The sequence below is a fragment of the Lutra lutra genome, chromosome 3, assembly GCF_902655055.1.
Source record: "Lutra lutra chromosome 3, mLutLut1.2, whole genome shotgun sequence".
Taxonomy (NCBI): domain Eukaryota; kingdom Metazoa; phylum Chordata; class Mammalia; order Carnivora; family Mustelidae; genus Lutra; species Lutra lutra.
Genome location: NC_062280.1, coordinates 45,786,711 through 45,800,984, shown reverse-complemented (window position 1 = coordinate 45,800,984; position 14,274 = coordinate 45,786,711). Strand labels below are relative to the sequence as shown.

General features: G+C 53.6%; 1 protein-coding gene across 1 annotated transcript in view; it reads right to left on the bottom strand.

Annotated features, from left to right (window-relative positions):
* Positions 1–444: 444 nt before the first annotated feature.
* The window catches only part of TWIST2 (twist family bHLH transcription factor 2), a 50,698-nt gene continuing 36,868 nt past the window's right edge, over positions 445–14,274 (bottom strand). Inside the window, exon 2 of the mRNA XM_047722910.1 lies at positions 445–1,152. The gene's annotated coding sequence lies outside the window, so the exon portion shown is untranslated. The remainder of the gene's footprint in view (positions 1,153–14,274) is intronic.

Genomic DNA, 14,274 nt, shown 5'->3' with positions numbered 1-14,274 from the left:
TAACACAGGGGTTCAACACAATCTGAGACTTCGAAGGAGCAGGGGACGTGCATGCGGGTGAAAAGTGGTGGGCAAGGCTCCTCAGGGCCCGCAGGGGAGCGTTGGCCTCGGACAGAGGGACAGACATGGGATGGACACAGCCTGACAACGGGAAGTGGTCCTGAGAGCAGGTCTGACAGCGGGGGCCTTGGGGGACATAGCCGCTGAGAAGCCGGACGCACGGAGGGGCCCAGGCCGGCCTCACCCGCTGTCCCAGGCTTGGGTCTGTTGCCCTCGCAGTGTGTTAGGGTTGGTAGCTTCTGGAATGGCTAACAACGACCTAGGACATAAACTGCCTCGCATCCTTTCTTGTCCCTTCTAAAGGGGACCGACCGTCACTTTCGCAAGCCGCTCCAACTTTGACAGGCCGATTCCGTGCTGCGTGGTACAGAAGAGGAGAGGGGAGACGCGCTGCACCGACATCTTTATTATTCCTGGGAGGGGAGCGGGGTACACAGCCACGTTGCAGTCACCGAGCTTGTTAAAAATATCTCAATAAATAAAACAAATAAGCAACATATACACTGAAACAGAAAATATTTTAAAAATGGTTAGCTGAGCAAATCATGAGAAAGAGAAGAGGCGAGGAGTGAGGAGGGTTCCAGGCTTTTGTGGAACAGTCATGCAGAGGCTGGGGGGCGAGGGAACACGAGGTTCTTTTTCTGAGAGCCTTGGTCCAGTTTAAACAGAAGGTACAGGAATGCATTTCTGTTTTATTAAAAAAATATACATTAAAAAAGGCACTTAGAGGGAAATACAAATCCAAAATTTCAATCCTTGTAAATATGTTCCTGAATCTAGAGATTTTCGGAAAGAATAAATCCCCCCCCTAAAAAAAATAATAAAACTGAGAAGAAATATCCGAACAGTGGCCAGGATGACAAGGAAATGTCACCGGCAAGAAGGACCATGAGTGCCGCGTCCTCTGTGGAGACCTCTCTGGGGCAGGAGCTGTGCAGTCCGGGCTCTCCCACTCGGTGCCGCTGCTGTCCCCTCGTCCACACGCTGTGCTGGACCGCAGATGGGGAGGCTTCCTTGAGGTTGTTCAGGTTTCAGAAGTGACAGATGTGGAGGCATCCCAGTTCCACTTGAGCCTCAGCCCCACAGGACAGCCTGGAAGACACGCAAGAGGGAGGGTGGGACACCACGCACACGGGGTATGCCTGTGTGGCTGTGTGTATGTGTGTGTGGTATGTGTGGTTGTATGTGTGCAGTTATGTATGTGGTTGTGTATGTGTGTGGAGTGTGGTGTGTGTATGAGTTTGGTGAGTGTGTGGCTATCTGTTGTGGTATGTGTGTGTGCAGTTGTCTGTGTGGTTGTATATGTGTGTAGTGTGCATGTGTGGTTTTCTGTGTGGTGTGTCTGTCTGGTGTGTATTTTTATATGTGTGTGTGTGTGTATGGTTAGGTTTTATGTGTCTGCGTGGTTGTGTATGTGTGGGCAGTATGTGTGGTGTGTGTTTGGGTATGCGTGGTTTTTGATATAGCATATGGGGTTGTGAATGTTATATGTAGTAGCTGTGTGTTGTTGTGTGTGGCTGTGTGTATTTTTTGTGTTATGTATGTATGTGGTATTGTTTGTATGTATGTGATATGTGTGGTATGTGTGGTTGTGTATGTGTGTGGTGTGGTTGTGTGTGTAGTATAGTTGTGTGTATGTGTGGTTATGTGTATGAGTCGGGTGTCTGTGTGGTTATGTGTGTGTGGCATATGTATGTGTATGGTTGTGTGTAGTTGTATGTGTGGTGTGATGTGTTTGTGTGTGTTTGTGCATAGTGTACTGTGTGTGTGTGTGGCTGTGTGTTTTTATGTGCATGTGTGTGTGGTTGTGTGTGGTGTATATGTGGTGTTATGTATATGTATGTGGTATATGTGTGTGTATGGTTATGTGTGTATGGTGTATGTGGTCATGTATGTGGTATGTGTGGTGTGCATGGGTGTGTGTGGTGTGATGTGTGTATATGTGTGTGATTGTGTGTGTGGTATGCACAGTTGTGTGTGTGGTGTGTGTGGTTGTACGTGTGCTGTGTATGTGTGTGTGGTGTGTGTGGTTGTGTGTATGGTGTAACATGTGTTTTTGTGTGTTTCTGTGTAGTGTGTGGTGTGTATGTGTGTGTGGTGTGTGGTTGTACATGTGGTGTGTATGTGTGTGTGGTGTGTGGTTGTGTGTGTGGTGTGTGTGGTGTGTGTGGTGTGATGTGTGTTTGTGTGTGGTTTGCATGGTTGTGTGTGTGGTGTGATGTTTTTGTGCTGTGGTGTGTATGTGTGGGGTTGTGTGCAGTCCTAGGCCAGCTATCACACGGCGATTCTAGCACTCGCCTTTGTGATCAGGATACACAACTGTCCCACATCCAAAGGCCCCACTAGGGGGTGTAAGGGTCGCAGGAGCGCGAAAGCGGCCGTGCCTGCCCACGGCGTGCAGTGAAACCTGCACAGTGCGTCTTGCCAAGTCTCTCCGGGGGCCGCAGGGGCATCCCCTCCCACCCCACCCTGTGCCGTGGGACTGGCCAGCGAGCTACCAGGTGGGGAGCCCACCCATTGACCAGGCCATGCTCCCCACGAAGCCTCCTGTCTTCCTGTAAGGAGGGTCTGTCTTTCTGGTTGACCTTGCAGCCTGGAAACAGGGTGTGGGTTCAGACAGAAGGCCGGATGGAGTGGCAGAGAGAGAGACCCAGTGGTGGGGTCCCCAGACCACACCGGCTACCGTGTGTGCCACGGGGCTTGCTGAAGAAGATGTGCTGGGAAGAAGCTCAGGTGTGTGATGCCCAGACTTCAGAGACTTGTGGCTGTTGTAAGCCCAAGGTCATGAGTTCTGGTGGAAGGAAGGGGATAAGATTGCTGGGCACGAGTGTGTGGTCAAGGACTGTGACACCTGTTGGAAAGTTCATGCACCTAGGTGCTGAAGGGACTGAGGGTCAGGACAGGTGGGCCCCACACCTTACTCCAAGGTGGCAACTCGTGGCTAGGACAACTTCCCACCTGTCACCAGCTGTTCCGGGGGGCAGTGGGTGGCTGATCACCTAGTCCTGCGGGACCCCAGTCCTACAGAACCCGTGGCCAGTTTGCAGTCAGCCCTGAACCAATAGCATCCTTCCCAGGAAAACCCCGAGCTTCGTTAGCGATTCCTTAAGACTGACTGGTAAGCCCTTTGGTCACACGTGGTTTTTAGTGCCTAGCCCACCGCGTGATGCACATGGCGTGTGCACTTCTACGTCTGGAGAACAAACACAGAAATAACCAGAGAAACTTCATAACCCAAGCAGACAAGTCCATTCACCGAGAGCCCTTGATGGCTGCCCTGGGCGGGGGTGGGGGGTAAACTGAAGCCGAGATGGGAGGCTGGCAGGGGCCTGTGGGTAGGGAGGAGTCAGGAATGGCTTTACCAAGGAGGAGGCTGGGAGAAGGGTCACCGTGAGGAATTTCCCTCCAGGACAAGAGGTCAAGGACAGTCAACCCCAGGCTCTGGGACCATGATGTGGAAAGGTATGAAAACACAGAAGGATCTCTGATACAGTGACAGGTGACATCTTCAGCAAGGGGTGTGTGTGTGTGTGTGTGTGTGTGTGTGTGTCCCTGATCCTACTGGGCCCTGGGCAGCAGGAAGCTTCCTCCTGTCTCCGTACTCTCAGCTCTTTCATGACAGACCCCCCAGAGAACTGCAGAAACCCTTGCCGAGCCAAGACAAAGGTCTGAGAAGACACACTGTCCCCGGAACTCGGGTGTTTTCACACACACAAACACACACACATACACACTACTTTTCCTTCAAGCCCTGAACACTCCAAATCCATCTGCCTTTCTGAGTGGTCCCGGGCAGAAAGTCAAAGGCTGCTCTCTCTCGGAGAATGTGGTTGTAATTAGATAATTAATCAGGGGGGCAGCTAGGGAAAGCTGAATGGAAGCCTTCCTCAGAGAGGGAATAATTACAACCATTTTTGATATATGAGCTGTGCCAACCCTCCGAGGGGAAATACAGGATCATCCGTGAAAAGCCAAAAATGACAGCGGCCGTTCCCCAGCAGTGGTGAGCTTTGGGCTTTGCTGCATGTGCCCGCAGGGAGCAGCTTCATTAGTCTTCTTGACAGAGAAGCTGGGGGCCTGGGCCCCTTGATGTCACCCTGACCCCAACCATGTCTGCTGACACGGGCAGCCTTCTCGGCAACAAACACAAAACATCTGGGGCCCAGGGCTGCCTCCCGCATACAACAGCCACCTGAAACCGTACGTGTATGCCCTGTCTGGGGTTCACGCTCTGCTTCTGTCTGCCCTGCAGGGAAGGTGGGTAGCGGGCAGAGTGGCAGGGCCGTGGCTATGCTGAGAGAGCACCTTTGCTCCTCTCTCCCACACCGGGACCTTGGGCACCAGTGCACAGTAAAGGGTCTTCACTGATTCTTATTTCCAGGACATAATCCAATAGGTGAAACACCAACACGAATTCTCCAAAAAGGGAGGCAGGGTGATTAAGGGGGCATTTATTATAAGGTCTTCTGTCCATCTACCCATGCCCCCACCACCCATCCATGCACCCACCTACCATCCACACACCACCCACCCTTCCCTCCTACCCTCTATCCATCCATCAATCCATCATTCCACCCACCCTCAATCCCCCAATCCTTCCGTTTGTCCATTCACCCACCCCTCCTTCCTTCCATCCAACCACCATCTATGCATCTACGTGCCCACCCACCCTTCCATCATCTATCCACCATCCACCGTCCATCCATCTACCCATCCTTTCATCCATCTTCCTAACATGTATGGAGCTTCTATCGTGTGCCAGAAATATTTTAAAAAGCCCAGAAAAGAATCCGAGAAATCTAAGAGGGGAGAAGAAACATGTTTGGAAACAACTAGAACACAGAGTAGACAGGGACAACGTTTTTAACGGAAATGGCATTAAGACTCTGCAGCCAGAAAGGAAAGGGACAAAGCACCTTGAACTTCACTGGACTGCTGAAAAAAAGCAGGGTAGGGAATAAGGAGGGAAATAATAAGGACACAGATATGTTACCTCTGGTCACTACAGCACACACACACACACACACACACACACACCTGGGATTTTGCCAGTGCAGGCTGGAGGGGCAGAACGTGAGGCTCAGGGAGCCAGGCCCTGCCCACACAAACCTAGGGTCATGGCCACGGAGGGCCTTGCTCTGGCCCTCACTGCCCCCTTAGGCAGGAAAGTAGAGGACTCTACCTCCACAGGATCCTGACATTGTCCATGTCACCAAAAGGGGCTACCCCCTGCCAGCCTTCTCCTGTAGCCACCTGTGTCTCTCTCTCCTTCCAGTCACTACACTGAAAACATCCCCCCCCCCCCGCCAAATCTTGGGCTCCCAGGTGCACTGGGCTCGGGGGAATATGCCATCTGGAGGTGAACGTTCATTGGTAGCTGACCACCTGCCCCCATGGGGGTCTTGCCCAACCCACAGGAAACAGCATCCCCACCCACCCCAGCTTTCTTCGACCACTGTTCTTCAGCTGGGACCCTCTGTCCCCTGGCTGAGCCCAGACACAGCCTCCTGGCAGTTTGAAGACGCCCCCCACCTAGGGTGGGCTGGAGGCACAGATCCCACCCACCCATGTCAATCTGACGGGCCCATAAATACGAGTAGAAAACAAGGGAATGGTTCATATCAGGACCACGGTGGGGAAATCGGCGAGCTGAGCACTTCATGAATGGCCCGAGCACAGGGAACAGACTTTCAGAACGGTGGAATTCGTCATTTGGAGAGAAGCCAGGGGAGTCTGGGTGGATAAAATGAGGATACTCCATTTTCAAAGGGAAACACAGCCAGGAAACAAGGAACACACTCTTGGAAATCACAAAAAAGTATGGAAGCGGCATATTTTGCAAGAAATGGGAGCAAAATAGCAAAAGGACACTGATGAAAAATGATCAGTAAATCAGAGACTGACTCGCGGAGATCTCCAGCATCTGAGCAAAAGACAAAGAATGTGGAAGGAGGGAGGAGACGCAGCCCCAGGCAAGATGCAGAGGGATATGTCCCTGTGCTTAGGGGAGACTGTCAGTCCCAGATTAAAAGGAACACAAAGTTCTGGGAAGAGCGACGGACAACACGGGCAGTCATGCCACATCACAAGGAAAGTTCTGGACTCCAAGAGTTCAGAAAACTTCCCACTGGCTTCCAGACATAAAAAGAGGCAGAAAAGAACCAGACCAGGAGAGCTTCCTGCTGGTGCCCGCGGACAGGCGATCCCAGGACGCCTGGGGTTTCTCTGGAAAAGGGTCCACGAACCGTGTGGGGGAGCAGGAGTCACAAGGCTAGTCATATACAGCTTCATAAAATGTATCCCCGGGGGCCACTTCTGGGGACACACTACCTGGAAACGTCTTCCACCCAGAGGAAAGTACTTAGGGTCCCTATCTCTGCAAGTATGGCCACCAGTCACGGAATAATCACCCCATGGCAAGACAAACAGGCCAACAAAAACACTGGTAGGAAAAGCCTCAGAGGCCGAAGGTACCTATGGGTCCCCAGGCACCCCAAGCTCCCGCCTGCCCCACAGGCCTCAGGACCCCACGCCAGTCAGCCCCATCCATCCGTGATCACCACGCCCGCGATTTCACACTCTTTTGCAAACTCACTCAAGAAAAGGGGGAAATCTGAATGTCTCAGTATTTGTGAGATAAGCCGACCAGGTTACGAAGACTCTAGAACCAGACTGTTTTACAAAAGCATTACACAGAATCTTCTAGAACCTGGTCATTCCTATCTGTATTACTTAAGCTGTTCCAGTGTTTACAGATGAGAAAACACTTCCCATTTTATCTTATTTATTTTTCTTATGTGTTTATTTTGCCGAAGACTATTTTTTTAGAGCAGTTTTAGGTTCACAGCAAAACTGCGAAGCGGGTAAAGAAATAGTCCGTGTACTCCCAGGCCCCCACCATGCACAGTCTCCCCATAAAATGCCAACAAGACACGACTCTGACTCCTGTCCAAATGGCAGAAGAACCAAAGGCCAGGTCATGCCACCCGGGACCCTGAATGCAGAGACGCTGAGTAAGACATCGGCAAACCAAGTCAAGTCACGGATTTGAAGAACCCCTTCCATGCCACCCAGAAGGCTTTGCCCCAGGAAAGCCAAGCAGTTAACATTCGGAATTCTGGTGCTAGAAAGGTCATGAACCAGTAGCTCAGTACATACTGGGGCAGCAGTGCTGGGACTCGAGCATTCTGGAAGCTCCTGGAAGTCAGGAACTGAGAGCTCAGGCCTCGAGCTGAATCCTGGTGCTGCCACTGTGGTCACTGCCATCTTGGGAAGGCGGCTTCAGCTCTCCAGGCCTCGGCTTGGGCATCTGTAAAAACACCCACTGAGGGCACCCTGAGACCACCAGCTCAGGGCTTACAGAGATCCAAGCCACAGCACACAAGAGGCTCAGGGCCCAACATCCTTGTTGCGCCAGGTTGGGGTTTCTTCCCCAGATGGATCCCCAGGGTTTAAACCAAGCCCTGGCACATAGTAGGTGCTCGATAAACTTCTGTGGAAAGAGGCCTACAATGAGGAGGTCACGTGGACTCCAGCGCAAAGCTGGCATGGGAGTGAAGCTCTGGGCTCCTTCTAGAAACCCTCTCTCTACCATGCTAGCTCCCATTCAAGCCTTCTCAGTCTCTGGCCCAGCCAGCAGCATCAGCCTCACACCGGAGCTCAGGAGAAATGCTGCAGCAGGCTTCGCCCTGAACCCTGGAATCGATGTCCACACTCTGCCAAACGCCCAGCTCTTCAGAAGATGCCCCTAGAGGATCCAGAACAGCTATGTCAGCCCTGTCCACATCCCGCACGTCCTTGGTCAGCCAGGTCGGCTGCACCTGAGACTGGCCGTGACTTGCCAGCGACACAGCTGGTTAGAGACAAGGCTGGAAGAGGACTGGGGCATCCTGATTCTCCCTGTTGGGGGCCATCACAGGGCAGGCGTCCCCAGCACACCCACCAGCTACCCTTCTGCCTGACAGCCCAGACATACGGGCCGGCGTAGGTGGGACACGAAGTGGACACAGCTGTGCAGCCAGCCGGCAACTTCCACAATTACTCACCCTAAGGGAAAGGCAGCCAGGGTGCCAGCGACAGGCCCTAAAAACTCTGAGAAGGTCACCATGCCCAGTGGAGGGGGGTTGCTCCTTCCCTCTTGCTGAAGGCTTTTCAGCGCTTTCCCAGAGCTGCTTTGCCCCTGGGGCTATCTCCAGGACAAATGCCTTCTCCAGAGACAGTGGAAATAAGAGGTTTTGCTCTCAGAGGACAGAATCTGCAACTTCCTTCCAGGTGGGACCTGCAGGCAGCTCCAGGCAGGCCGCAAACAGACCACCCCTAGCACACGGGGCCAACACCTACAGGAGCCGTGCCAGGCTCACCTGGCAGATCAGAAAGGCAGAGATCCAGCCACCTCTACTGGCCGCTGTGGGGGGCATACATGAGGGTCCCCAGCGGGTCCGGTGGGGACATCCTCATGGTTTAGTCCCCCTCCCCTCCCTGCCGACTTCTGTGCACCTTCCCCAGAGCGGTCTCAAAGGCCAAAAACGAAACACCCCCCCCACCCCACCCCATCCCAGGGATTGTAAGAATCCACTTCCAAATCAGAGGGCAGGAGGGGCCAGCTGTCCTGGTCAGACTCTACCACCTGAAGTTGGACTCTCTACAGAGTGTCAGGGGACATTCCTACAGGATGACAGAGGCCCTAGGAGAGGACGGATAAAGGCAAACCACTCTCACCCAAGCAAACACAAATCAAGAAGCCGTCAGACATGTAAGATTTTTACAAGATTCTTCTGGCCGCCTGTGCCCCTGGCCACCCAACCCTCCTGCGCAGCCTCCCCTCCCCAGCCCCTCTGGGGTCCCTGCCATACAGGGTGGTCTGTGCACTGTCCCTAGGCCAAGCAGTGGCTCTGACAGGCAGGACACTCTGCTCGCTCTCTGCTGGCCGCCAAGCCCTCTCCCAGAGTCAAATGGAGGCCACCGCCGTGGGGCCACAGCACTCTGCAAAGCAGGCCAGAGTCAAGATCCAGGAGCTTCTCTGCTGGCTGGGGCCTGGCCCATTCCCCTCGGGAGAGTCCGCTTTCCCAGGAATGGTTGGGTGGAGAGGGTGCCCCTGCCAGCCCCACGGGGCTCCCGGGACACCAGTGGGCTGATGGGCTTCTGCTGCTGGGCCTGGGAGAAGGCTGAGAGAGACCCTGCACCCAGCACAGCCCTGGAGGGACCTCCTTGGTTCCCAGGCCAAGTGGCTCCCGTGCGTCCTGGGGACAGTGAGATGTCCAGGAAGGCTGCTTGGAGGCCAGCACAGGCTGTGTGCTCCTGTGCCCCTGGGCCCCTCTCTGCTTCCGAGGCAAGCCCCATGCTCCACTGTGTGGGGCACCTGCTCAGGAGTCCCAGCTGATTCCCAGCTTGCCTGCCGTGCATGAGAAAGCAAATTCTGTCATGAACGACTGTATTTATGATGCCCGCACTAGTCTCCCACGCTCCCTGGTGGCTGGAGGCAGGGCTGTTGGCCCTGGTCCCTCAGGGGAGTAAGAGTTTCACACCAGCTCTGAAGCAAAGCTGTCTCTCTCTGTCTCCGTCTCCGTCTCTGTTGCTCTCCTCGGGCTTGGTGTTGGGAATTCGACCGGACGGTGTCTGGAATGGCCTTCCTGACGAGGAGACGCCGGCCTGCCAGCAGCCTGGGGAGAAGGCAGGCTTGCCTCTGCTTCCAGAACCCCTCTCTGTGTGGTACCTCCCAGCCTCCAGGCCTCGGATCAATGTGGCCCCAGGACTGTCCAGGCCAGCTCTCTCAGTTCCCAAGGGAGCTGAGGCAGGAAGGCACAGGGTCTGCGCCAGTGACTCCCACCAGTTAGCCTACCCAGCCTTCCTCTGAGGGAGGCCGTCCCATCTCTCCTCCCCGAGTCACGGGACCCTGCAAAGGGTCTCCCCAAGCTTAGAGGTCGTGAGGGACAGCAGTCCTGGACAACAAGGTAACAGGAAGATGCAGCCTCCTCTGGGACTCGGGGCCTCCAGGTCCAGGAACTACCTCGACCAGTGAATTATGATTTCTCTATATGTCACTAAATTTAGCTTCCAAATGAAACCCACTAGCAAAGGAAGGCAGTGTAAAAACTTACCCTATGGGGCCCTATTTCAGGCTGGGGGCGCAGGCTGTGCCTGTGGCGGGAGGGACCCATCCAGGGACGTCACGTCAGAGATGACGAGATGGGGCCTGGGGCTAGAGGGGACTTAGGCCAAGTGACCAGGCAGGTGCAGAATTGCCCCCAGAACACAGGTCAGCTATGCCCCAAGGCCCAAGGCCGACATCCTTCTCATGTGTCTGACCTTGTTCCTACACTTGTCACATGGGTCCAGACCCAGGGACACTGACTTAGTAAATGTCTTTGCACACTTGACAAATGAGGATTGGAGGACACCACCTTCCCCACAACAGCAGCGGTGGCCCAAGAGAACATTAAGCGAAGGTTCGCTGATGTCAGGCACTCAGATGCACGTCATGGGTACCACTCGTCTCTGTCCTACACCAGTTCCCTTGAGGACAGACGACAAAATGAGTTATTATAACAAATATGTAATACATGTTCCAGTAAAGGTATCGTGAAAGTACACAAGGTCTACAACTATATTGCTCTACAACATAAACATATATTACAGATGTAAATGATTGTAGCAAAATATAATACACATTAAAGTAAAGGTACAGGGCACCTGGGGGGCTCAGTCGGTTGAGCGTCTGCCTTCAGCTCAGGTCATGATTCTAGGCTCCTGGGATTCCCTGCTCCCTCTCCCCCTACTTGTGCTTTCTCTCTCTGTTAAAGTAATAAAATCTTTAAAAAAAAAAAAAGCTATGAAAAGGTACATACGAAAGGCTCAGAGAAGGCAATGATTAAACCTCTGGGCAGGTGAAGGGTCTGGGGCGCTCTTCACAGAATTGGGGCTTGGAGCTGGGACTTCGAGGACGTCTCGTCCTGGGGGGAGGGAGGACTGAAAGTGTCTCAGGGCATATTTTAGGTGGGAGTGGGAGGAAAGGGGGCTTTCAGGGAAAGGTGACTCGTGACTCCCCAACAGTGAGGCCCTGGGCAGAGCATGCTGACCAGTGGTCTGGCTTGGGTACCAGGAGGTGTCAGGACCCCAAGAGCAGAAAAGGGAAGAGGAGAAAGTTGCTTTGGGGGGAAACGGCAGGAGCAAAGGTGATGGAGCTGAGCTGCAGGTGTTTGCGGGACACCCCAGAGGTCAGGTTCACCCAGTGGGATGTATAGCTCTGAACCCCAGAGGGGGCTGGGGACTTCACGTGTAGCTTCTGAGGGAGGCTGACAAAGGCATGAGAGAGCAGTTAACTAGCGTTGGCTGGATTCGAACCCAAACCCGGGCTCATTCTCCAGCTCGATGCTTCCTGTCCATGACAGACCCAGATGTGGACACCTGGGGCAGCAGAGGGAGGGGAGGTGGTCCCTGAGGAGGCCACAAGTGGCACTGGCTGGCAGCGCCCCCTGCTGGAGGGAGCCTGCCCTCTGCCAGGGGAAGCAGGACCTGACCGGGCAGGCAGGGGTCACCAAGAGACCTGGGGAAGGCCAGGTCAGGCGGCAGGGAGTGCTCCTTAGGAGCGGTTTTCTCTCTTTTTTTTTTAATTTAAATTTTAAGTATCCTGCATACAGTGCTGTCCTGACTTCTGGAGCACAATTCAGGGATTCATTGCGTACATTCCCATGGGTGGGGCCCACTCCCCACCCAGCCCATCCACCACCCGCGTCCCTCCAGTAACCCTTGGTCTGTTCTCTGTCGGTAAGAGTCTCTCATGGTTTGTTTCCCTCTCTCCCTTTTTTCTTTTCCCCCTTCCCCTATGTTCATGTTTTCTTTCCTAAATTCCACATGTGAGTGAAACTGTATGGTACCTTTCTTTGACTGACCTATTTTGATCAGCATTATACCCTCTAGTTCCATCCACGTTGTTGCAAATGACAAGATTTCATCCTTTTTGAGGGCTGAGTGTGTGTGTGTGTGTGTGTGTGTGTGTGTACACACCACATCTTCATCTGTTCATCAGCCTGTGGGCATCTGAATGGCTTCCCTAGTTTAGCTATTAGTTGATAAGGTTACTATAAACACTGGGGGACATGTGCCCCTTCCATTCTGTATTTTTGTATCCTTTGGGTGAATACCTTAAAGTGCAATTGCTGGGTCATAGGGTAGCTCTAATTTTAACCACAAAAGAACATTTCTGAGACCATTTCCCTTGAGCAGGGGTAAATGGGAATAGAAAATGGTTTCCAGGAATAAATTGGGCTGACGACGAGCCCTCCCTACCTCCCAGCACCAGCATTTAGTTCCCAAATTTCATCTCAGAAAAGGAGGCAATTTTCCAAATGGACAACTCTTTACAGGAGTAACTACACCTAAATCTGTTTTCTTTTATTTTTCTTTTTTTTTAAAGATTTTATTTATTTATTTGTCAGAGAGAGAGGGAGAGAGAGCAAGCACAGGCAGACAGAATGGCAGGCAGAGGCAGAGGGAGAAGCAGGCTCCCTGATGAGCAAGGAGCCCGATGTGGGACTTGATCCCAGGACGCTGGGATCATGACCCGAGCCGAAGGCAGCTGCTTAACCAACTGAGCCATCCAGGCATCCCCTAAATCTGTTTTCTTGAACAACCCGGAGAGAACACGCTACTTTAGGAAGATGATGCATACATTCAGACTTATTCAGAAGAATGCAAAGTCTTTCCAGCGTGAGGGGGAAGAATCCTACAAGGCTCCAGTCCTCAGTCCTTCCCACCTCTGGGAACCCTGGCTTCAGCAGACGCTTGAGAGGTGGGATTCCTCTGGAAAAAACAACAGCACAGGACAGTGCCTGGTGGGGGCAACAGACACGCAGGCACGGCAGACGCCCCAGGAGCGTCGACGTGGCTTTGGCCAGCCCAGCCCTTCAGCAACAGGGACAAGGCCTTTTGCTTCCCAAACTCTGAACTCAGTGACTTTTGGTCTATTTCACGTTCTCAAACTTGAGCACCACGGGGATAAAACTGACTGACCTCCACTGGGAAACGCACCACATTTAGAAAAGAACGGGCACGCCCTCGAGTTCAGGTAAAGTCGGCTTGTCTGCAGAAGCAGACAGGAAGAGAGAGCCTCCCTGGGCCACACAGGCCACGTGGCAACCAGCGCTGAGGCCACAGAAGGGACTGCTCTGCCAGCATGTGGTGCCCAAGCTCAGGGACCTCGAGGGAAGGGATGCATAGCTGCTGCAGGACAGTGGCTCGGAAGCCAGGTGCCACCCCACCGTGGAACGAAAGGAAACAGAAGTGCCCAGATGTGCACAGGTTAGCAGCCAGCCAGAGCTGGAGAATGAATAAACAGTCAATGGACAGACGCCAGAAGAATGGGTACACGTCCCCCAACAAACCTCCCTGTGGGGTCACCTGTCACCCGCACACCAGATAACACATTACCAGTACTCAGCAAGTGGTTGCTAATTCACACTGATGCCCTGGGAACACTTGGGTCTCTCTAGGGACAAAGTAGAAGGCAAGAGAGGCAGCAAAGACCTGAGAACAGTGGGTTTTATCAGATAGGCCATTCCACCTGGAAAATGTGCATGCCTTTGACCTCCCAGCTCCCAGAGCGACAGAGCAGTCAGCCGGCAGAGGGTGACCCCAGACCTCTGACCTTCACCCTTTCTTATCTTTGGGTCCACAAGCCTTTCGCCTCCTCCCCTCCTATCGCGGGTAAAGTGGTCCCTGTCCTGTATCCCCCGGGGGCAGGACGACTGACAGATGGGCCTGCTCACCCTCTGGTGCCCCCCACAGCTGACCTCACGCACCTGGGAGCTCACGCACCTGGGAGCCCGAGGGCCTCAGGGGCAGCAGATACACAGGTGGAAATCAAGGCCCAGAGCCATGCTGGCTCAGCAAAGAGGTTGCAGCCACCATGTGAACACTGAAAGCCCTGGGTGAGGTCTGGGAAGAGACCCCGGTGGGTGCTGTGTCTCCCGGCGGCCAGGACCTCCATGCCAGGGATCACGGCCCGTGGTGCTGACAGAGGGGCTCTGCTGTCGGCGGAGGAGGGCAACCCCAGGATCCCCAGCCCTCTGGAAACAGTCAAGTTTATCCCACTGCTCTTGAAGCACTTGGCATCGGCCCTGCCTCTGGAAGGTGTGTTAGATGTTCTCTCCCCAAAAGGATTTTCAGACAAAGAGGTGTGATTCCCAGCATTTCGTTTCTGAGGCTTATACCTCGAAT